Here is a 22238-nt window from a genome sequence, read left to right as displayed (position 1 = left end):
AACTGCCACGACTTCTCTCCAAGCCCGTGCACGGCACGAAGCCCGCACGCCTTCACGGACTGCTGCCGCTGCTGGTGGTGGTGCTGGTGGTGGTGCTGGTGGTGGTGCTGGTGGTGGTGCTGGTGGTGGTGCTGGTGGTGGTGCTGGTGGTGGTGCTGGTGGTGGTGCTGGTGGTGGTGCTGGTGGTGGTGCTGGTGGTGGTGCTGGTGGTGGTGCTGGTGGTGGTGCTGGTGGTGGTGCTGGTGGTGGTGCTGGTGGTGGTGCTCGCAGCACGCACAGAGGCCGCGTGCTGTTTGTTTGATGCCCCCCCCCCCACCAAGTCGTGTAAAGTCTGGCGTGCCGCCCTATTGTCGAATACGATTCTCGATTCGTTCGTTTTCACAAATACTATGATGGCTTAATTTGTCTGAAATATGTTTATGGAATGACAGTGAAAGAAATTCGCAAGTACTGTATAATTAAAGTACTAAATACATAGCTACTTTATTACCGATTGAAGTATCGCTTTGCTAAATGTCTCCCAGATTAGTGGATGGCATGGTGATTGTGTGACATCTCCACGCGTTTGAGAGATTCGTGGTGGTTATTGTGTTCATCTTTAATGTGTTCACCTTGAGTGTTCATCTTTAGTGTTAGGATCTGCAGTTTGAAGCAATGTGCTATTAGGTTGGATGTGCGTAGCAATATTGCAGTCATTATTAAATATTATATCATAAAATAGTTGTATTGTCTAAGTGCGTGTTAATTTCCCGTGCGGGAGAAAGGGAAGTATGCTGGGATATTCCGATTATTGTTCTTCATCTTTGGCACCTGCAGATGTGGCCCGTGCCGGGGCTCTTTAGTCGCGTGCGTCACGAGCACAAACACCCAAGCCGCCTTCACCGACGTGATCACACAAGCGTAGAGTGGGTTGATGAAGAGTTGTTAATTGACAGTTATTGTAAATACTTGATAACTTGTCAATTAACAACTTGTCATCAAGTTTTACATCGTCTACTTGAATAACATTCCACGTGGGCAAAAAAAAGTTACTTGTCAAGTAAAACATATTTTTAACAGTTTCCATTCACCTATCCACGCGTTTCCAGTCTAGACGCACAGATACTCCCAAACGAGCGTGTCTCAATGGTCATTATGGCTGTTTTTAGTGTATCTCAGGAGAGAGGAAACTTATGCTATTGGTGGAGTTTAAACAACACTACAATGTTTTCATCAACACCTCCAAGGCAAGTGTTGCAGCAATTATTGCAAGTGGCTCTGTGGCATATAAAAAAAATATATTAAAACGTTACCTTTATGAGCGCTCAAAATCCTCCGTGAAAAAAAAAAACAATCGAGTGACTTCACAACATTGGCTGCATGTGCATGTGTTGGCATTAATCAGGGAGCATGCAGCGAGCGTGCGCCACTGTGTTAATTACACACGATCACACTTGCACGATCTCCCCGCTTTTGCACCAACGAGTAACAACCACCGCATTGAGGCAGGGGGTTGCATGTTCACGAGCTGTGGGCCCTTATGTTATTAGCATATAATAACGCGGCACACTCGAGTCACTCCACCATGGGGATGCTGCCGCGGTCCAATGGTTTAGCGAGCTGGATTCGCAATCCAATCCAGAGTTAGGCCGGTTCTATTCCTGGTTCTATCCCTGGTTCTATTCCTGGTTCTATCCATGGTTAAATCCCTGGTTCGATTCCTGGTTATATCCCTGGTTCTATTCCTGGTTCTATCCCTGGTTCTATTCCTGGTTCTATCCATGGTTAAATCCCTGGTTCTATTCCTGGTTCTATTCCTGGTTCTATCCCTGGTTCTATTCCTGGTTCGATTCCTGGTTATATCCCTGGTTCTATTCCTGGTTCTATCCCTGGTTCTATTCCTGGTTCTATTCCTGGTTATATCCCTGGTTCTATTCCTGGATATATCCCTGGTTCTATCCCTGGTTCTATTCCTGGTTCTATTCCTGGTTATATCCCTGGTTCTATTCCTGGTTATATCCCTGGTTCTATTCCTGGTTCTATTCCTGGTTCTATCCCTGGTTCTATTCCTGGTTCTATTCCTGGTTCTATCCCTGGTTCTATCCCTGGTTCTATTCCTGGTTAAATCCCTCCGTCTCTGTGCACCCAGCACAGTATAAATGGGTAACACCACAGTCGATTGTCAGGTCGCGTATGGTGGAGTCAGGTGTGGCTACTCTCACCTCTTCAAAAACGTCTTGCCAGTGTGGAAGCGTAGGCCAAAAGCCGTATGAATGGCTCTCTTAATCTCCTTCTAGCGGAGAGCTTTTTTGCAGCAGCAGCTTGAGCAAGCAATTGCAGGGCAGCACCTTTACCGCTTACATGAGCCCACGAAACCATCATCTGAGCCTCTCCTGATCCAGCAGGATAGAATGTAGCTGGTTGTGTGGCCCCTTACAGACATATCAACTGTCCATGTACCACCATGTACAGTATGGCAAATCATAAATGTTGATACAATATGCAATTACATTTACACAATTAACACCCAAGACATTTAGTTAATAACTCATGATACTTAATAACTAACAATGTAATAGTCACACTTTTATATCGTTTAAAAAAATACCACTGCCCAGTTTAATCCGAGTCACTTTCACCATGTAATAAAATAAAATCCAGTGACCATATTGGAGAAAAAGACTTGTCACGTTGTAGATTAAGAAACCAGCATGAGATTATGCATGTGAAAGTAACCACTGTTTAAATGCCTGTCTCACTTCCATTACCTTCTGACCACACTGAAGTTTTGGAACGTGACCAGACTGTGCAGGCCTTGACTGATGCATCAGGGAAGTGGTAGATACATAAACTCGCAATCCTAGTTTCCCACTTGCTTTCAAGTCGCAAAAACGCGGTGGCCCTTAATGGCATCCAATGTCTATTATTTTGCCATACAGTATCTTCCTACAGAAATATAGGGTTTGACCAGAATGTGTGATGGCAAACATGGGAGATGCAATGTCCTTGCCACTAAATGATGTATTACCAACACATTATTGTGAAACAAGACAGATACATTTGGGATATATGTTTTGAACCTGAAATTGAAAAAATAATGTGTCGCCCTTCATGGCAAACACCTCTTTGAGAGCCAACAATTTTGACAGTAGATTTATTTTGATTTGTCAACATCACCGAATCACGAGTGAAACATATGGCATTTTATTAAAACTAAATAAAGATGAAATATTATAAAAAGCACTCCCAGTGTGCAATGGGTTTATTGTTGGTGTATCCTCATGATGCATATTATATAAACTTTTCATTCAATATTGTTTATACTTTGTTATGTTATAAAACCATGACTCAATACTCAGGTTTTCCAGAGGTTTCAGTACAAAAATATATCTTTTGTAAAACACTACATTCAATTTTGGCACATCAATTAAGTTGAGATCACATACCTTATATTGTCATTGTTTCGATTGTATGCAATCGACTATGCTTCATATAGCATTGAAGGCAAAAATGTATAATCTGATTATTTTTAAATCACACGTCCAATAACCACAATGTCGCTTTTAAATAATAATATAATTTTATAAAGTAAGTGTTATGAGCTTCGAATTTCGTAAAAAAACCCTAGAATTATTATGCCAGGGCTTTAACGTGCCTCAATATATTACGGTACTGTACATACAAGAACAAGAGTCTGGGACATTGAATTTAAGCATGGCCATCATTGACCATGTTTTCTTTTTATCCGAACAAATTGCTTCTAGCTTGTTACAGAACAACATTATGGGCATGCCCACACTTAAAACAATTTAAGCACAAATTGTTCTCCTAATAACAATATCGCTGTAATGGTGCATTCATTCCGAGACTTGTAGGGATTTTAAACTAATCCAAAGACATAAAACTGTTCTACTGGAACTTAGAAAATTAACAATGCAATTGCATTAACAAAATTAGCCTTTTGTAATTGGATATAACAAAACATCACACAATATAATGAGTGTGGTAACCTAAACAAGGTTTATGAATCGAACAAGTACCCATTGATAATGCTCACAAGTAACGCGTATGGTTAAAATCCTTAGTTGTCCACAGTTTAGGGGAAAACAGTCCCACCACTTGGTAAACTATAATTGATACTGTTTGTGTTTAGTACTTGAGTCTATTTTACTGGTCCCATGTGGTGACCCATAACTTCAGGAGGGTAGTTTATTGATCACAGTTCACAGATGCCTGTTCTTTAACTTTCCACTGTGCGTGGTTTGCAATACGCTGAGCCACACACTCGTCTGCAAGGGTAATAATAATAATAATTTACAATTGTAAGGCATATTTCATCTGTAGATCTCAATGCGCCTTACAAATGTCATATCTAGCAGAATCAACAATATGCTTTTCTTATGAGGACCCAATGACGCGCCCAAAGTCGTTCTGCTTGTCTGAAGTTTTGGAGGAAACCCCATCGCCTCCAACTGCAGCTCTGTTATAGTCCGTACAAAAACAGACTATGGTCAAGGTGTCATCTTCATATTGAAAAATAAAACCATGTAGACTACAGACAGGGGAAGACGGGCAGGAAATCAAAGGAGGCGAGAGGAGATAGCAGCACAAAAGGAGAAACTTGTGAAAAGAATAATGGAAAAAGTGGACAGGAGCCACCCATGTTGGTCAACTGTGTGCGTTGGCAGAGTGAGGATCTTGACGGCGGTGCTACTCATGGGATTCTCCACGGCACTCCTCCCGCGGCCCCTGACGTGGCTGCGGGTTTGTACTGGAATGTGACTCGATCCATTCCACACGCCGAATCGTGCCAAACACCACCTCGTGAATTAGCAAATAGCATATCGCCAGGATTTAGCAAATGTGCGGAAGCAGACTCGACGTGAATTATGCCTTAACGCAGCTAATTAAGCTTTCAGACAGCGCACAGATAAGCACACAGTTTACTGTGCAGTATAGTTTATTCTCCAATTTGTGATTTTTGTTGTTGTTGCTTGTAGCAAAGAAATTATCTCAGAAATCAAGTGAAATGGATGTACGGGTAGTTTTTGATACTATACAGTATTGCTGAAATATATTCCCTTTGGTAACACATCTATATTAGTTTTAAAACACGTTGTGATAGGGATTTCAAAATGCACACTTCTTTACCCAGGGCAATACGTGCAGGAATATGCTGTTAACGAAATGGGGGAAAGCGTCAGGTTTTTCCTCTGTGACTATTATACGTGCATTATTCACTTTACCTAAGTTTTGATGAAATTCACTTCTTTGTAAATACCACTGGACAGTACTCTTTTGTTTTTTTTTTCGGTAAAGTCACATCGGTAAAAAATCAAGTGAAAGAAAACTAAATTAAATCACGACGTTAATTTAGTTTTCATTTATGTATTTAAACTCCTGTACTTCGCCCTTGAGTTGATACTGAATCCTGTAATGTCACCCATGGATACTTCTGTAAACACTTTGAACTATTGTTGTGACATAGAATTGATAAGATAAACTTGGAATTACAATTCTGTATTCATGAAAATTGAGAGGCACCTTGGTTCATTGGAAATCATGACATCATTATCACAACATTTCAACTCCGTGTAACTGCAGTACTGTAGTCATGAGACAAAGATGATGTATGTTTTCTCCCAATATGCCTTACCATTACAGAACACCGTAATTCAATTTAATCAGACTCACGCTGCTCCCAAACAGCCTGTGTACACACGGTGTAATTCAGTAATTAACTACACAGTTCAGGATTCCATTAATTACACTAATTTAATTACACACGTGCCATTTCCTATAAAATAATAAGCCTAATCATGCAAAATAACAAAACAAATGTAGTAACTCGAGTGACATTTAATCATGTTTGCCATATTTTTGGTTAATTTGCAAAGCATAATTTAGTACTGTAATATACTTTAAAAATCTTAACTCTAAAACGCAACCTAAATTGAGTGCACTGTTTTACGAGTACAGCTATGTTGTAAATCCACAGCTGGATCAGGACCGCTCCACGCCGTGCAGGCGGTGGCGGGTCCTTATTTGACTATACTTCACCACGCTGGTCAGTATGGATTGGTGAATGTGGGGAGCATCGGCGTGAGAACACAGGGGAGTGCAGAGCAATGAATGTTGCTGCTGCACTGCCCACTGCTGCACTTCCCACTGCTGCATTGCCCACTGCTGCACTGCCCACTGCTGCACAACACCCATCCGACCAGTTTCAGATGATGCCGCCTGCTTTATGGTGGAGGGTCGACTATCACAAGCACCATCTAGGCTCAACCCAGCTTAGCTTTCGAGATCTGACGAAATCAGATCATAAGCGGATCTATTGAATTAAAACTGTATTATGCTCATTTACCCAAAACAGCGTCACTGAGTCTCAAGTCTATATCCAGGAGGGATGCTTGCCCAATACCATTTACATTGTACGTGTACGATTTCCAGATACAGGACACCAGAGAGCCAAGAGGAAATCTACGTAGAATAGCGGGAGGACACAAACTCCGCACACAAAGGTGCCCGTCGGGAATCGAAGAGGCCCATCTTGCTGGAAGACACAAACTTGTTTTACCACCTCACCACCCTTCCACCACATACACATGCATTCCTCTTTTTTCATAGGTGGTAGTTTCTCACGTAAATGTTTGTATGTACAGTATATTACCATGTGTTTATTGCCGTTGCTCAATAAAGTGTGTGTTTAAAATTTCGAGTACAACTTTAGGAGGCCGGGCACTGGGAGATGGAGAGCGGGGTTGGTGCGCTGGGCTCCACGCAGCCGGACAAGGGCCTCATATCCCGGGGAAGGATCTAGGAAAACAGGCTTCTTGGGCTGGGCTGGGCCTAAATTACTAGCGAGACTGAATATAAAATTTCCCATACGAATCTTTCAAAGCTAAACATTTTTATTTTCCAAAATAAATCCAGTGAAGTAATAACTGAGGCGTGCTGTGTATTGTTAACCCGCTCGCATTTCACCACCGATCACGCAAACTCTGGCACGACAAAGATGGCTTCCACGGCACTTTTCCTCATGCCGGTTATGTTGTGACGTCACCACGTTGCTAGGAAACCGCGAGGCGCGCTCCGCCAATCAACTCCCTCGGAATACTCGGAGCGCCACACAGTGGGGGGCAGCCCCCCCTCCCCAAGGGTGGAGCCCGCCCCAGCCCCCCCAGGTGGGTCTCACTCGCCCCCCCCCGCCCGTGGTGGTGGCTGTGTGCGTGGCGCGGCGTGGCGCCACAGCTCCACGCACGGGAGATGTTTCACCGTGGGACGGACTGATGCCGACTTGGATTGCAAACAACATCCGCACACATGGGAGCACTCATTCCGCGTTGTGCGGACACACGTCGCCCATGCGTGTTCTCCCTTCTCCGAAGACCTCTCTACGCGCGAATGTTTAAATTTATTAATTAAAATGTTAAATACAGCACGGTATCATATAGCCATTAAGTGCTCTGCCCTCTTGTCATCTACAGCGAATGAGCGCACAGCTCGTTAAGGGGCTGGCTCATATTTCTACCCCCCCCCCAAAAAAAAAAAATTCCTCGTCGCCACGTTCCAAGATTTATGGGACAATTGTCCATTAGGAGACAATTTGGCGTCGCGAACAGAGCGATTCCCCGGAACGACCGCTCTCGCCGAGCCACAATGGCCATGGGGCCATTGTTAAATATCGTGATGGTGGTGATGTCCCTCCCGCTGAGGGTCCCGCGGCTCGGCGCAGCATCGGTCACGCCCAGCGGTGGCGGTTGCTGCTGCTACGAGGCTTAGTTATAGACGTTACAGAGAGGAGAGAGCAAACACAACATTAATAAAATATGAGCGGGCTATAAAATAACGTAATAAATGCCAGGCAGCAAGTGCAGAAGAAAAATCCCTCTCTTCGTCTTAACGATATGTCGCTCTGTTAAGGAATCGATAGTGACGCGATGTTCGCTTCTAAGTGCAGATGTAGCAGCAGATGTAAGAGGAGGAGGAGGCAGTGGAGGGTGGGGCGCTGATAGGGGCCGCGCTTCTCTCCTCTCGCCGTCTCCTCCATCACCACAGCCGCTGCCGCACGCCGCTCGCTCGGCCAGTGCGCCTCTCCCTCTAAACGTTTCCTGTGTTTTATGTAATCGCCCATTAAGCTCGTTTACCGGTAGCGCACTGATGGCAATCAGCGCTTCGTCTTCGTCCCCGCGGCGTCACGCGGGGTTCCCCGGGGGCCCGAGGCGGCGGCGGCGGCGATAAAAGCGGCGGCGGCGGCGCAGATGGCTCCTGGACGCGCCGCGTCCTGGAGGGGGCTCCGCGCCGCCCTCGCGGGGTTCCCCGCCGCCGCCGCCGCCTGCTGCTGCTGCCGGGGCCCGCGGGCTACGGACGGCGTCGGTGGAAGCCGCGACCAGGGCCGGCCAACCCACCCGGGCCTGCGACGCTCATCCGCCCCTGCCTCCAAGATGGAACGGGGCTGCAGCAAAAAGCGCTTCAGATTCGCCGCGACCACCACCCCCCTTTCCATTCTGCCTCTATCCCTGTCTCCCCCCTCCGCCCACTAACTCGCCCTCCTCCTCGTTCGCCTCCCTCCATAGGCTAACAACGTAGGCGCAGCGCACTCGTCTCCAATAGCCGTCATACCGATAGAGGCGCGTGCACGAGGCCGGCTGTGGGGCGAGCGGGAGCCGCCGGGTGCTGAGCGACGCTCCGCGGCCGACCGGGGGCCCCGAGCCCCGCGGGCGCTGTCCAGCTGCTGAATCGGAGCCGCGTGGCAGGCGGGCGAGGTAAGAGGCCAATTCCGCTCAGCCTGCACGCAGCCTGCACACGACGGACGCGGGGCGGAACACTTTGAGCCGGGAATGTGTCGAGGCGTCTACGTGGACCCAAGCGCACTCGAAGCCGAGGCGAATCGCGCCGCCGCCGCCGCTGCTCGAGTTTGCTGATCCGCGCCGCGCATCTGGCTGCTAATGTTCTAACAACGGCAACGACAAAGGGTCGATCCCCGTGTTTATTGCGGAGATGTTCTCTCTTTAAGCGCGATACGATCAAATCACGTTCATATCTGCTCACGTCGCATCTTGTACACAACGCCAATTTGTCATCGTCTGATTATCCTGACAGCCCCATGGTAGCAAGGTAGCGGTGGGGGAATGACATCTACCTGTTACGCCTTTATTACATGCGTGTGACATGTGACATGTGTAAGCCGTACGCGATGCATACCCAGTGCCTGCCAGCAGTGCTGGGCTATCAGCCGCGCCGCTCGCCTTTGTGTGAGACCGCTAATGCCCGTGTATAATATCCCTCTGAGCATCCGTCTTGAATATTTAATATTGCCATCGTACAAAAAGGCGACTTGTAAAATGCCGTGTTTCTTCTGTTCGGTATCGATATCAAATGCGATGTGAATTCCCGAGAATCAATATTAACATCAGTGCACAGAACGTATAACCATCCGCACACGGGAAATTTTGCATAAAATGTAACGGGCACTGGGCTGATGTGAATAATTCCGAGTCAGCACTCACCGTACCTTATTGTATGGCGCCTTGTCAAATGTACACACACACTAACCGTGCGCTATATGATCGCGTTTAATTTAATAATCTACTCTACTAAATGTATAATCATCTGTATTGATAATGCAGTGCATGTTTCATATATTGCAACGGTTCTAATATTACTGTCACTCATCATTGCCTGTGATAGCGTGTGGACTTGGAATGTGTATACATATGTGTGTGTGTGTTTGTGATTGTCCTCCGGTGTAACCCTCTGCTTCAACAGGCAAAGTGAGACGTTGAGCCGCAATGGGGAAAGCTCACGACCGTCAATAGCTCCTCGCGGCGACGCGTATTCTTGGGTAAATAATACGTTTCCCGCTGTTATTGCTTAAGAATACACGTAGCCGGGGGGAGTGCGAGCAGCCACGGCGGCCCGACAGCAGCGAGCCGCGCGCTAATGGAATATTGGGATCGGATGAGTCAGCGACGTGAAGGCCGGGGAAATGCCACGAGCGCAGGAGCTCCTGCCAAGACGCGATGTCGCGAGAGACATCGCGTCTTGGCAGGAGCTCCTGCCAAGACGCGATGTCGCGAGAGACATCGCGTCGCCCCTTCAGATCATACTCTCGCACACACACGCGTACACCCTTTCTGCATTGATGCATGTGTTTACCTTTAATTGTCGCCGACGATTCTCTCTCTGTGTTTGTCCTACTGCTGTGAGCTGGCTGTGTGTGTCGCGGCCAATGGGACAGTGAGGCGCACGTGCTCTCAACGGCCGGTGGTCGGCGTGCCGGCTCTGTCTGTCATGTGCCAAATGAGTGTGTATGAGTGTGAGTGTGTGATTGTGTATGGGTGTGTGTGTATGTGTGTGTGTGTATGAGTGTGTGTGTATGTGACGATTATCTGAACCGGTACTGGGTCTCCCCTAGGTCGACTCAGCTTCAAACGAGTACCCGGTGTAGTGTGTAAACATTGTCACTGGAGAGACAAAGGCGGCCAGGCGTAGTGTTGGCCACCCACTCCCTCGTGTGCCGTGCCAGCCTTCACAGGTGTTCGCTAACAGCACTTGCCCCAACAGTCTGTTAAGGCTATACGGGGGATCTTTGTCTTTTTTATGTATATGCGTGTGGGGAGCGGTCGTGTAGTGGTTGGCGCGCCGCGCTAGGAACCCGGCGACCCGAGTTCGATTCCCGCTCACGGCCAACACCCAGTGACGATTATCTGAACCGGGCATGGGCCTCTCCTAGGTCGGCTCAGCCTAAAATGAGTACCTGGGGTGGTGTGCCAACATCGCCACTGGGGAGACAAAGGCGGCCGGGCGTGGTGCTGGCCACCCACCCCCTCGTGTGCCGTGCCGGCCTTCATAGGTGCTCGCTAATAGCACTTGCCCCAACAGTCTGTTAAGGCTATACGGGGGATCTTTGTCTTTGTGTGCGTGTGTGTGCGGAATGCGGCGAGTCACACAGGTGAGTCACACAGGTGAGTCACACAGGACTGTGGGGCAGGGCACGCTCGCTATCGTGATTTGTAATTTACGTTAAAATAGGGAGGAGAACACATTTTAACGTTTGTCACTAGCCTAATTGTATTGCATAGCTGTTACGTCTGCGTGTATTTGAACAGGCATAAATGCAGTCACCTGTTTTAGCTGCTACCCGAAACCTTCAGGTGGTGTCATGTCACTGTCTAGTTAAGAGCTAATCTCGCCGTATTTTACCATCACACCAATGCGCATGCGCACACGTGATGTTTGACACGCTTGTAGACATATATCTATTATTTCTGATAGCATGAGCGTCAGGTGATAACCCAAACACTGGAGTATTTTCAAAGAAATGTTTTATAATCAATAAATTCTGCAAGAACAACAACAACAACGGTATCGATTGGGTGAGCCAAGCTGCATGGGAACCCGCGTGGCGCCGTGATGTGTGGACGGCCCGTGGTGGTGTAACAAGCCAAGCAGCAGCAGCAGCGGCACGTGTTGCGCCTGTTGCACCTGTTGCGCGCTGTCTCCAGAGCGCTGCACTCCTCACCGCAGTTTGTCGTCAAACTCCACAAATGCGCGGCGGTGCCGTGCATTCCCCGTCGCCGTTTTCCGTCTCCTTCGCGTGATCGCGGCTTCCTTCATTAACCTCACAGGGCTGCATCGTATGATTGTGTTATTAGTTTAATGTATCAAAGTGAAAATCGATGGCACTGTAGCCGTTGCCATAAATGTATCGCGCACGTCTCCTGGCTTGACAAATGAATCAATAGGTTTCAACTCCCTACTCCTTATGCCTAAAGCCGTCAACCGGCACGGGATTACACGCGGCTCGCGGGAGCCACGTTGCCAATCAACGGGCTGCGACCCCCCCTCCTCCCTCCTACCCCCCTCCTCCTCCCCCCCTCCTCCCCCCTCTTCCTCCCCCCTCCTCCTCCCCCTCCTCCCCCTCCTCCCCCCTCCTCCTCCTCCCCCTCCTCCCCCCCCTCCTCCACCCCCTCCTCCCCCCCCTCCTCCTCCCCCTCCGCTCCCCCCTCCTCCTCCCCCTCCTCCCCCTCCGTTCCGGGCCTGGAGGCTCGCCCGAGTCGGCCCGGCGCGCCCTCCCACCGCCGCCTCCCCACCCCATCACGTGCAGCCTGTGCAGCCTGTGCTGCACGTGCAGCCTGTGCAGCCTGTGCTGCACGTGCAGCCTGTGCAGCCTGTGCAGCACGACGTGGGAGCGGCGTTCTTCACTGCAACACCCGCGGGCCACTGGCGGCGCCTGGCGGCCTTGAGTGCGGCCCCGACAGGACACAAATAGCGACGAACCCCCCCAATGGTTTCAAATGTGTGGCGGCCCTCACACTGATAATGTCTTGTCGGGGAAAGTGGCCCCCCTCTGAAAATTAACGAAGAGCACTGCTTTAGAGCGTCCTATATACAGTTTATTGAAACAATTCATGACACGCTGGTGTGGAGACATGGCCCTTGTCGCGTCGAGGAGCAAGGGCTGTCACCAATGACATCTGGTAAACCAGCAGCAGTATTTCATCACACGCGCGTGCAGTGATTATACTGCGTTGGGAGTGTTGCACAGGTACAAATAGCTAAAACTGAACACAACCATTACGGCCACTGCCCTAAAGAGGAAACATAGGGTAGGCGGCTCTTCTGCACAGCAGTTTTATTGACTTGCAGGCATGACTGCAGATGAGACACAGAAGGTCGAAATGGGTCGAGAATTTGCGAGCTTGAACAATTGTTGCTGATTAATGTCTAGAAGGGCGATAGGTCGATACAATAATAAAATATATATTTGTATGTGCAGATAGAGAACGGAGATGGATTTATTTGAGCAACTCCTGGTCGATGTTGGTGATGTGTGGTGTGTGTGTGTGTAGGTGAAAGCAAGGCAGGTAGGGACATGCACCAGAGTCCATCCACGTTACTGTCACTGTGTTCTTGCAGCACACTGCGAGGCAGTGGTCACCTTTTCAAATGTCACGACACCAGGCAATGAAATGCAGCATCCTCGTTCTCTTAAAGTGTCATCTACACGAGCGGCAAAAAAGCACATGAAAGCTGTCCGCAGTTTAATCTGGCGTGATCCCAAATCAAAACCAATTCAGTAGAATGGCTGAGTTCAAGCAAGCTGCCTCGTTTGGATGTTGTGTACCCGTTTTTTTAATGTTTTTGTTTCGCCAACATTATTTTGGATTGTTACTGTTTTTTTTCCTGAGACGAACGATACACTCGAATCTCTCATAGGTCAGTGCAACCCTTCTTGGCAGAGAACGGCCCGGGGAAGCGGATTTCACAGAGCTACCTCTGAGATCCCTTCAAGTAACCTCTGGTCCACACAGCAGAGGGCAGCTGCACGGTGTAACCGTCTCGGAACGCGAAGCACGGCGATGCACAGGGACATCCTGGGCGCGCAGTGGGATCTGCACGACGCGCACGGCATGGCATGCCACACGGCAGCCGGTGACACGTCGCACGTGGGAGAGACCCGTGCCTCTCAAACAGAATGATGTCTCCCAGTGGCACTGAATCACAGAGCAGCCGGCTAAACGTGTTGCGTGACAGGAGCACCGCAAACAAAGTTGCTGATTCATTGACTGCAGTCAACAGCCCCTTTTGCTCTCGTCATCAAGAATGGCAGAACACTCCACACACCAACCAATATTGGTCATCTTCTTAGACATTTGCTTTTTAAGAGATAAGAAAAGTTCATCAATTACATTGAGTGTGGAGTGCGCCGCGCTCTGAATCCGCGGCCCGAGTTTGAGTCCCGCTAAAAACAGGCGCCCATCATCGGTGAGAGATTTCAGAGCTGGTCCTGCTCTCCTCCACTTCACCAACCCGCACTCACCAGCGCGGCGAAGTACGTTCAAGCAAATTAAACACGACTGGCCATGGTGTGGAGAGTTCTTCCTTCATCTGTATGTTGAGAATCACTGGAATGCATTGTTCTAGTTATTATAACTGTATTTGACGTTGCGGCCCAAGGCCCCATTCAAAGGGAGACTTTTAGTCTCAATTGGCTCTCGCCTGGTTGAACAATAAACGATCTGCTGGTGAACTGCGGTGGCCTTCTCGGTCCATTTCACTCATTGGCGCGGGGTGGCCGTCTGGGCCGTGGTGCAGGCAGCAGCGAGGCCCGTCCCTCTCCCTCCATCGCCCACTGCTCGAGCCTCGTGGCAGTTGCACCGCCTGCGCACGCCCCTGACTCCACGACGACAACTATATGCGGAGAGCCCTGCAATAGTCAACAACCATATACATCAACGCGCATTGTCCACATTGTCTACGTTATTAGCAACAAGTGTAAGTGCAGTAATGCACATTCGGAACGCACTCTGTCCACTGCACTTCATGCACAGTCGTTGTAGAGAATCTAAGTAACACGATACGTAAGCAGACAATACGCCTTCCCACAGCTGTCCCACCAAATGATAAATAAATATCGTTTCTACACATCCCATCAGCCACACGGCCTTATGGGAGTGAACCGTTGAAGCGGCGGGTTGCTTCAGTGAAAGCAAACGCTGAGCCGGTTTCGACGTCCAGTGTCTCATCAGCAGTCGGGCTCGCTTCAACCAATGCGAGTGGACTGGCCAATTGTTTAGAGGCAAGGACTCTCCCCTTCCCATCAGCACTGCGGCTGATGGGATGTCTAAAGAATTTCTATTTTTTAATGTGGAGGGAGAGCGATGGGAAGGAGGTGATTTGTGTGCTGTTATTTCCATCCCTTGTACTCAATGCCGTGACCTCGAACCGGTTCCCAAAGGGGGAGCACGACCTATGTGGCAGAGCGGAGCACCCTGACACCTCCCTACATAGCAGGGGTGCAGCACGCAGAGCCATCCGCTCATACCGGGCTCTCAGCTCACTCATCATGTGCCAGAGTCCACGCGTGTTTGATTAGCACGTCTTTAATTGCTTCACGTCACCGCCCTTGTCAAGAGAGGTCATCGCAACTCACCGCGGCGTTTTTATTCGGCGATTGAATCGACGCGCGTCGCCTAAAACGCCGACGTCTGAGGGCGCAACTCGTCACGCCTCGTGGCCTTTGTGACGCAGCGAGAGACGTGCGCGCCATCTTGTGCGGCGTGCGCGCCATCTTGAGAGGCATGCGCGCCATCTTGCGCGGCGTGTGGCTCAGCGACGCGGTCGTTGACAAAGAACAAGGGACGAGATCTAAAAAGTGCGCAAAGAAGCACACTTGAGAGACGATGCACGCTTGAGAGTATGTCGCGATATGGATGTGGAGGAGAGCGACGTGATCCACACCGCTGAGCAGAGTGAGTGAGGGGGGTGGGCGGGAGACGTCGCGAGAAGACGGTGGACAATGGCCACGGTGGTGGCGGCCTGGCAGCCAAGGAAGAAATCCGGGAAGGAAGTCCATCGAGGAGATGGAACGAAATAATCAGCTTGAGTGCAGCAGGTGTTGAGTGAATTAAGACCTCGCAGAAATAAGAAAGAAGGCGACGGCTTGGAGAGGCCTTAATTCGGCAGTGGATTGTCCATGGCTGATGATGATGATGATGACGGCACTGCGGAGAATTTGCAAGGCACGGGACAGGCTTTCCTAACACCACGAGCGGCCATTTTTTTTCGCACAGGTATTGAGGACACTCTCGATTACCTCTGATGCGCATCACATGAGATTTGAGACCTTCAAAGGCATCGCTTTTTTACAGATGACCATCTATTGAATTTAACAGATCCACTGTGTGTAGCTTTTAAATCTAGGTGATTAGCGAGTGCCATTTACAAAAAATGAAATAGTCCTATTGCCAATCATCGCTCTCGGGTGGATAAAGTATTTGCTACTTCGTGGTTAAGTCAACAGTGATTGTCCTATGGACAGACGCGTCCCCGACATAGTAATGTGGAATTTACACCGCTGGCTCAGAGCTGTGAAGAGATGAGCACGACATTATTCAAGCGTAGCATCTTTGTATCTATGTATATAGCGTAGCACCTATACATATACTTCGTGTGGTGGGTACGAGCAGTTTTAATTTAATTCCTTTAAATAATGTTCAATTTACTGCTTTGCCAATCCACTACTGTGTGAAGGCCGTGTCTGTCGTAGGAGTTGTTTGACCAAACCTCGCCACGTTGGTCACTGCGGATCGTTAATAGTCTGATGCCATCCCCAAGCCAATCATTGTTTATTTGATCTCATAAATGAGACAACTCAGGTTTGCAGAATATGTCTTAGTACTCAATCTTGCACGCATAAACTATTCACAGAAAATATAAGGGCATCAAATAAAAATGGTATTCTACGCCAACAAACTACTTAGACAATGTTCATGGATAAATATTTCTAAGAGCCAGGATCTATAAGCGGCAGTAAATTATTTTTTATTGACTCTGAAAATACTTTTGATTTGCCTGCAATAAATCAGCCAGCAAATGTTCAAGAGCCAAGTTATGAACTAGAAAAAAGAATCCCGTATAAAGAATGTATTAAAATATCTACAAAAAGGGAATGCTACATTGGTTATGCATGAACAACACAGTCATTCAGATCAAAAGACAAACCAGAGCCCCAACACTTCTACAGCAAGCTTTTAAAGTATTCAAATATTTGAAAAACAATCGCATGATCATGAACGTAGCTGATGTTTAAATATGTTTAACAGTGTGACATGCAAGTCTACAGTGGCCTTGTCCTCGTCTCAGCTGTCAAAGACTTAAGCATCGAGTGTACGTTGAATCAGACATGCTCACTCAACCCTCACATCGTTTCGCCTTGTTAACATTGAGTGGATTACAAACACAATAAAGGTTGCATTTCCCACTGTTAACCCGAAGAGGAATCTCTCCACTCTCTCTCTCATGGGGTGGAGGGCGCCCGTTGAAGAACCGCACAGTGGGCGGCACCGGTCAACGGAGTGTCTGACTTCCCAGGCGAGCACTCGTGTGGTGTCTATTGGCAGCCCCTAGGCCAGTGCTATACATTCCACATTGCCATGCCAGGGACACATCTCCCCGAATGTGTAGATTGTTTTCGTGATTTGGACTGATTGCAAGGACGGTGACGACCTTAGCCGGTGTGTGTATTCTCATATCCTGGTTTGAATTAAGCAAATTAGCCAATTGTTGCCAACACAATATTATAATAATAGTGTACGGTGCAACTGTGTGGGTGTGGATACCGGACACATAGCGAGCAAACTCAGCGGGGTGCTGCCAATGCAGGGATATACATTCGATTGGCCAAATTGAATATGAAATCACAATTACATCTGAATTTTTTTTTTTTACAAATTGAAACTGCAAGAATGGATGTTTGTTCATGCTGAATATACTATCGACAGGTTAACTCCACGGCTCAGAATTCGTCCTGCTTTCTGTATAAACAACTCTGCACCACTCTGCAGGGCAACTGCATTCTGGATGAACATGTTGAGTCAGTTTCTCAATGTGACGGTATCAGAGGAACGCGTAACGCCACTGGTACAACTTGTTCTCCCACCAACTCTTTACACCTAGAAATTGTTGGAAATGAGCCACAACCAAGACAATTTGAATTCAGCGTAAAGTGTTGTTTTTACGAAGTTACTTTAAATGCTTTTCGTACTTTTGGAATCCACGTCTTTTCTGCAAAAATATAATATTGCACACAACACATTTTCTGAAAACGTTCGTGTTAATAGCTCGTCAAAGTGATTATAATGACGTTCGTTTAATATTCAAAGTGATTATAATTACTTTGACTATTAAGCGAACGTTTTTATATGATGCACTGCTTCAGCAAACTGTGCGTAAAGTAAACCTATGATGCGGTAGTTTTCCCATTTATAATTTGTAGGTTAGTGTTAAGCATAATTTGTGTTACCTATAGTTTTAATTACAACAAGCAATAGGGATGATTGATAGCTGATGAAGTGAATAAAGGGCTCCGGGGAAATTGGAGCAACACAAAAGTCGCGTGCAACAAGTTTACCAAACAACGAATTACGGCGGTCGTAGGGACGGAGGAGGCTACGTGCAGAAGCGGGAGGGAAAGTTTCTGTCACGGCAAGACCACGAGGGATGGTGATGGCGTGGGGTGGCATTCGTTCAGCAGTGGATAAATCACGGCTGGTGGCGGTGATGATGACGACAAACAATATGTAGAAGAGGGCATTGCTATTAAACCAATCCAGGGTTTCTACTAGACACATTTATGTTCAGTGGCTTCAATGTTATTCACTTTGGCGGTAAAATAAATCCCATGATGTACACTATACTTTGTTTTCACACATTGTTGGCTGAGGATCAGTGGTAAATGCCGAGTAGCATTTTTTTGTCAGGCAATGCAATACGCGATGAATTTCAAATCCTGAAACCCTTGCAGCATGCGTGCGCCACTCTCTACACGGTCCGTACATTTTCTTGCTGACCGCAGATAACAACAAGGAGACGATACATACACGTCGTCGTTCTCCTGCCGTGGCCACGCCTGCGCGCCACGCCACGTCCCCATCTCCACGAAATCCATCGTTCTCCAAATCGCACCCGGCGCGTCTCGCTCCTCGCCCGTCGCACATAGCAACCCGAATGATCTTACATCTTCATAACCTGGTTCATGTATCTCCACATTCTTCATGGCCTGTCACAAGATCATCTGCCCCAAATATATTCTCATCAATTCTGGACAACCCTCCACCACCAACCCTCTCTCTTGCTAAACAGTCGCACACTGCCCGCACGCACGACGCCCTGCCCGGCACTGTCTGCTCACGCAACCCCATCCATGACATCCCTGAGTTGGTTTCGAAGGCATTTACTCTCAAATTATCAACGGGTCTATCTGCTTTATCAGTTTCAAACTCTAATCCTCGCAGTTTCACAAACACTACAGAATCCTCATGTTATGTGCCAAGATTAACTTCCGTATTTGAAACTATTACATTGACCCTATCGCAACACTTGTAGCTTTCACAATGATTCCCTCTGTATTTGTTTTCAATGCTTCTGCACGATTTGAACAACCATGGCTCCTGTCTCTATTTAATTTACATTTCGGCTGATAGTTTATGCCCAGTTCCTGTATTCGTATTCGTAAATTCCCCTGCTGCTTAACGTTAACCTGTGTGTTACTAAGGACATATCTGTAGATTGAGTCTCAACGTATTTCTTGACAAATATGCTCTGGGGGTTGGCGCAGGCGGAAGGACAGTGGGGATGGCGCTTCCAGGATGCGCGGCCGAGTTGTTGGAAACAAGGCAGCAGCGGCGGTGGTAGCGGTGGTGGTGGCAGTGGCGGTGGTGGCGGTGGCGGTGGTGGCGGCGATGGTGGTGGCGGTGGCGGTGGTGGCGGTGGCGGTGGCGGTGGTGGTGGTGGCGGTGGCGGTGGCGGTGGCGGCGGTGGCGGTGGTAGCGGTGGTGGTGGCAGTGGCGGTGGTGGCGGTGGCGGTGGTGGCGGCGATGGTGGTGGCGGTGGCGGCGATGGTGGTGGCGGTGGCGGTGGTGGTGGTGGTGGCGGCGATGGTGGTGGCGGTGGTGGCAGTGGCGATGGTGGCGGTGGCGGCGATGGTGGTGGCGGTGGCGGTGGTGGCGGTGGCGGTGGTGGCGGCGGCGGTGGTGGTGGCTGTGTGCCTCAAAATGCCGGTGGGGCCGTAACGGCGCCTCAGCCAGGGGGGAGGGGAGGGCGTAGCGGGAGGATGACCCTGCACCTTGCGCTGGGTACGAACGGGTCCAGGCTACGGCTCTGCATCAGCCAGGCACGCTCCATCGTCGTCATCATTACCGGTGCCCCTGCGTCCACTGTGAAGAGAAGACCGAGAGCTTTATGACCTCGCCAATGGCCTGTGTGGTGCGCGCTGAAGAAGAGAGGTGATAAAGCGAAGCCCCGTGGGGCTACGTAAGGGAGGTTCGTAGAGGGTCACGAGTGATGGGTGATCGCTCAGCATCCTCCCTGTTCTCCGGTTCAGGAACGCGCCACTCAAGAATGATTCAGCTCAGCTCAGATGACTCCTGCAGTATTCATAACAGTACTCCATGGTCAGTCTTTTCAGCGACCACGAAAGGATAATGATCCTTGATGTACTGTGTGGGACGCGGCTGCGGCTCCACCAGAGAGTCAATGTGTGCATGAACACTTTCTAATCCTACTGATGGAAACAATAGCGAGATCTCTACTGAAATTTGGCCACTTTTACCAGCAATGGAAATTCAGAACTCTGTTGAATGACACAGTGATGAACTCTACATAATGAGAGAGTCTGGATGAACAAGTTTATGCTGCTGGATTATTTGCTGCTGATCTAACCGCCGGGGAATATAAATCATCCATGCCATTCTTGTCACGTTTTATAATGCACAATGAGACTCTTGATCAGGACATTCCAGCCTGGATCTCCACCATAGTCTCTGTAACTTTGTGAATTGCACCCTGCAAAGTGCATCGTTAAACTGCGGAGAGCTGTAAAGGACAGTGGCTCACATGGGCCCTCTGGGCGCCACTTGGTTGATCATTGAGCTCTGGAATTGACAATACGGAGGCACCAGCTCCGAGGCCATCCAGACTCCATCGTGAGCTCTGCTTCCGGTCTCCACCAGGTGAGCTGCAGGACATTCGGCCAAGTGTTGTCGCACGCGGTCCAGTTGGAGTACTACTTTGACATTTAAAGAGGCGGCGAACAGTCCACCTCACCAACCTTTATCCCTCCGCCAAACACCCAGATGTGCATTCTGTCCACAGTGGTGCATACGGCCTGCTGAGGATTAGTGGGAATCGTGGGGATTCACGGAATTAACATTTTAGAGACCAACCAACCAACCACGTAAAACAAATATTTCTGGAAGAGGTTTGTTACAATTCACCACGTAACACACTATCGATCAGATCCTCTACAGACAGATTAATAGCAAATACCATTGTGCCTGGCTTTATAGATACCAAAAGGGCATTTGATTCAGTGGCAACTGATTCAGTGATCTAAGCTCTCACAAATCAATATTTACATAAGAAAAATATATGAACGAAAGTGGAACTGCAACACTGAGAGGATTGCGTAAAGTGAGATTAGGAGTCAGGCAATGAGACACGCTCTCACAATGCTATTCGCAAGCAATATTCAAAGATATCGAATGGAGATAAACGGATACCGTATGAATCAATAGTTTGTAGAGATAATGACAGTTGATGGTGGTTGATGGTGGTTGGCAGTGACTGGAGCTGCCTGCTGGTGATCCTTGACGGTTGGAAATTATTGATATTTGGTAATTGACGTTTGGTGATAATGATAGTAATGACTGGTGGTGGTAGCTAACGATGATTGGTGTTTGCTTGATGGTGGTTGATAGTGATTATCAGCGGCTACGCATTGTCACGCACACCGTGGCAGGCGCTCTGGGTCGAGTACCATTCCTGTGGAACTGCCTGGCCCTGCCGCCTCTTGGAGGCTGGAGCTCAGCCACAGGGGGTGGTCTCTGCTGGGGCTGCGGGGATCGCGCTCTGCTCTCCGCGGCTCGGCTGTCCGGTGGTGGTCATCTCCAGCAGGGCACCGGAAAATATCAAGTGAAAAATGAAGCCCTTCTTTGACTCCAGAAACATACACAGGCCTCTGTTTGCGAGCCCCTAATTACATACAAGACAACAACTATGAACGCTGCACTGGCAGTACACTAACCTGCATTCACCTGCTAAGCCTTACAGCGGTACGCATTGCTAAAAAAAATTAAAGCGCTCGCATACAAATACACGTATCTGCTCGTTATGGCCATTTGGTGGATATTCTGCTATAAACAATTGCCAGGGAAATTCCACGTGTACTGCGCAGCACACCTGCTCCTTGTTTGGGTGACCGATGTTCCAGTGCGCTTTGCTAAAAGATCCCCGTCAAGAACGCACCCATCTCTCTGCCAATTTACCCTAAATGCAACCTCCTATTATGTCTTCCTTTGGATGTAGCGGCCACGATGAAAGCTTTCCCCGTCCTGTAGCGACTGCGCCCCGTTCCGTGCAGCTTTGATCATCTTATGCAATTTCTCCAGCGTCTGTTGCCTGTATCGCTGTTGTCTGCATCACTGCAATGTTTACTACGTTGACGATATACAATAGTCGCCTGCTAGAGGGACGGGATATGAAAATGTCCCTGACAAAACAGCACACACACACATGTTATTATTATTATTATCATCATCATCATCATCCACCCTAGACCACAGCTGCAGTGATTACTTTGGACTTCTCATAGCCATTATTTTTAATGATCATAAAATAAAATTTTAATATTCCTAAAACATTGCCTCTTACCGTGGGCGCACAGACGCGAAGTCGGCTAACAAGCGAGCCCG

Source organism: Lampetra fluviatilis, chromosome 24 (genome assembly GCF_964198595.1).
Source record: "Lampetra fluviatilis chromosome 24, kcLamFluv1.1, whole genome shotgun sequence".
Taxonomy (NCBI): domain Eukaryota; kingdom Metazoa; phylum Chordata; class Hyperoartia; order Petromyzontiformes; family Petromyzontidae; genus Lampetra; species Lampetra fluviatilis.
This window is presented reverse-complemented; position numbering follows the sequence as displayed.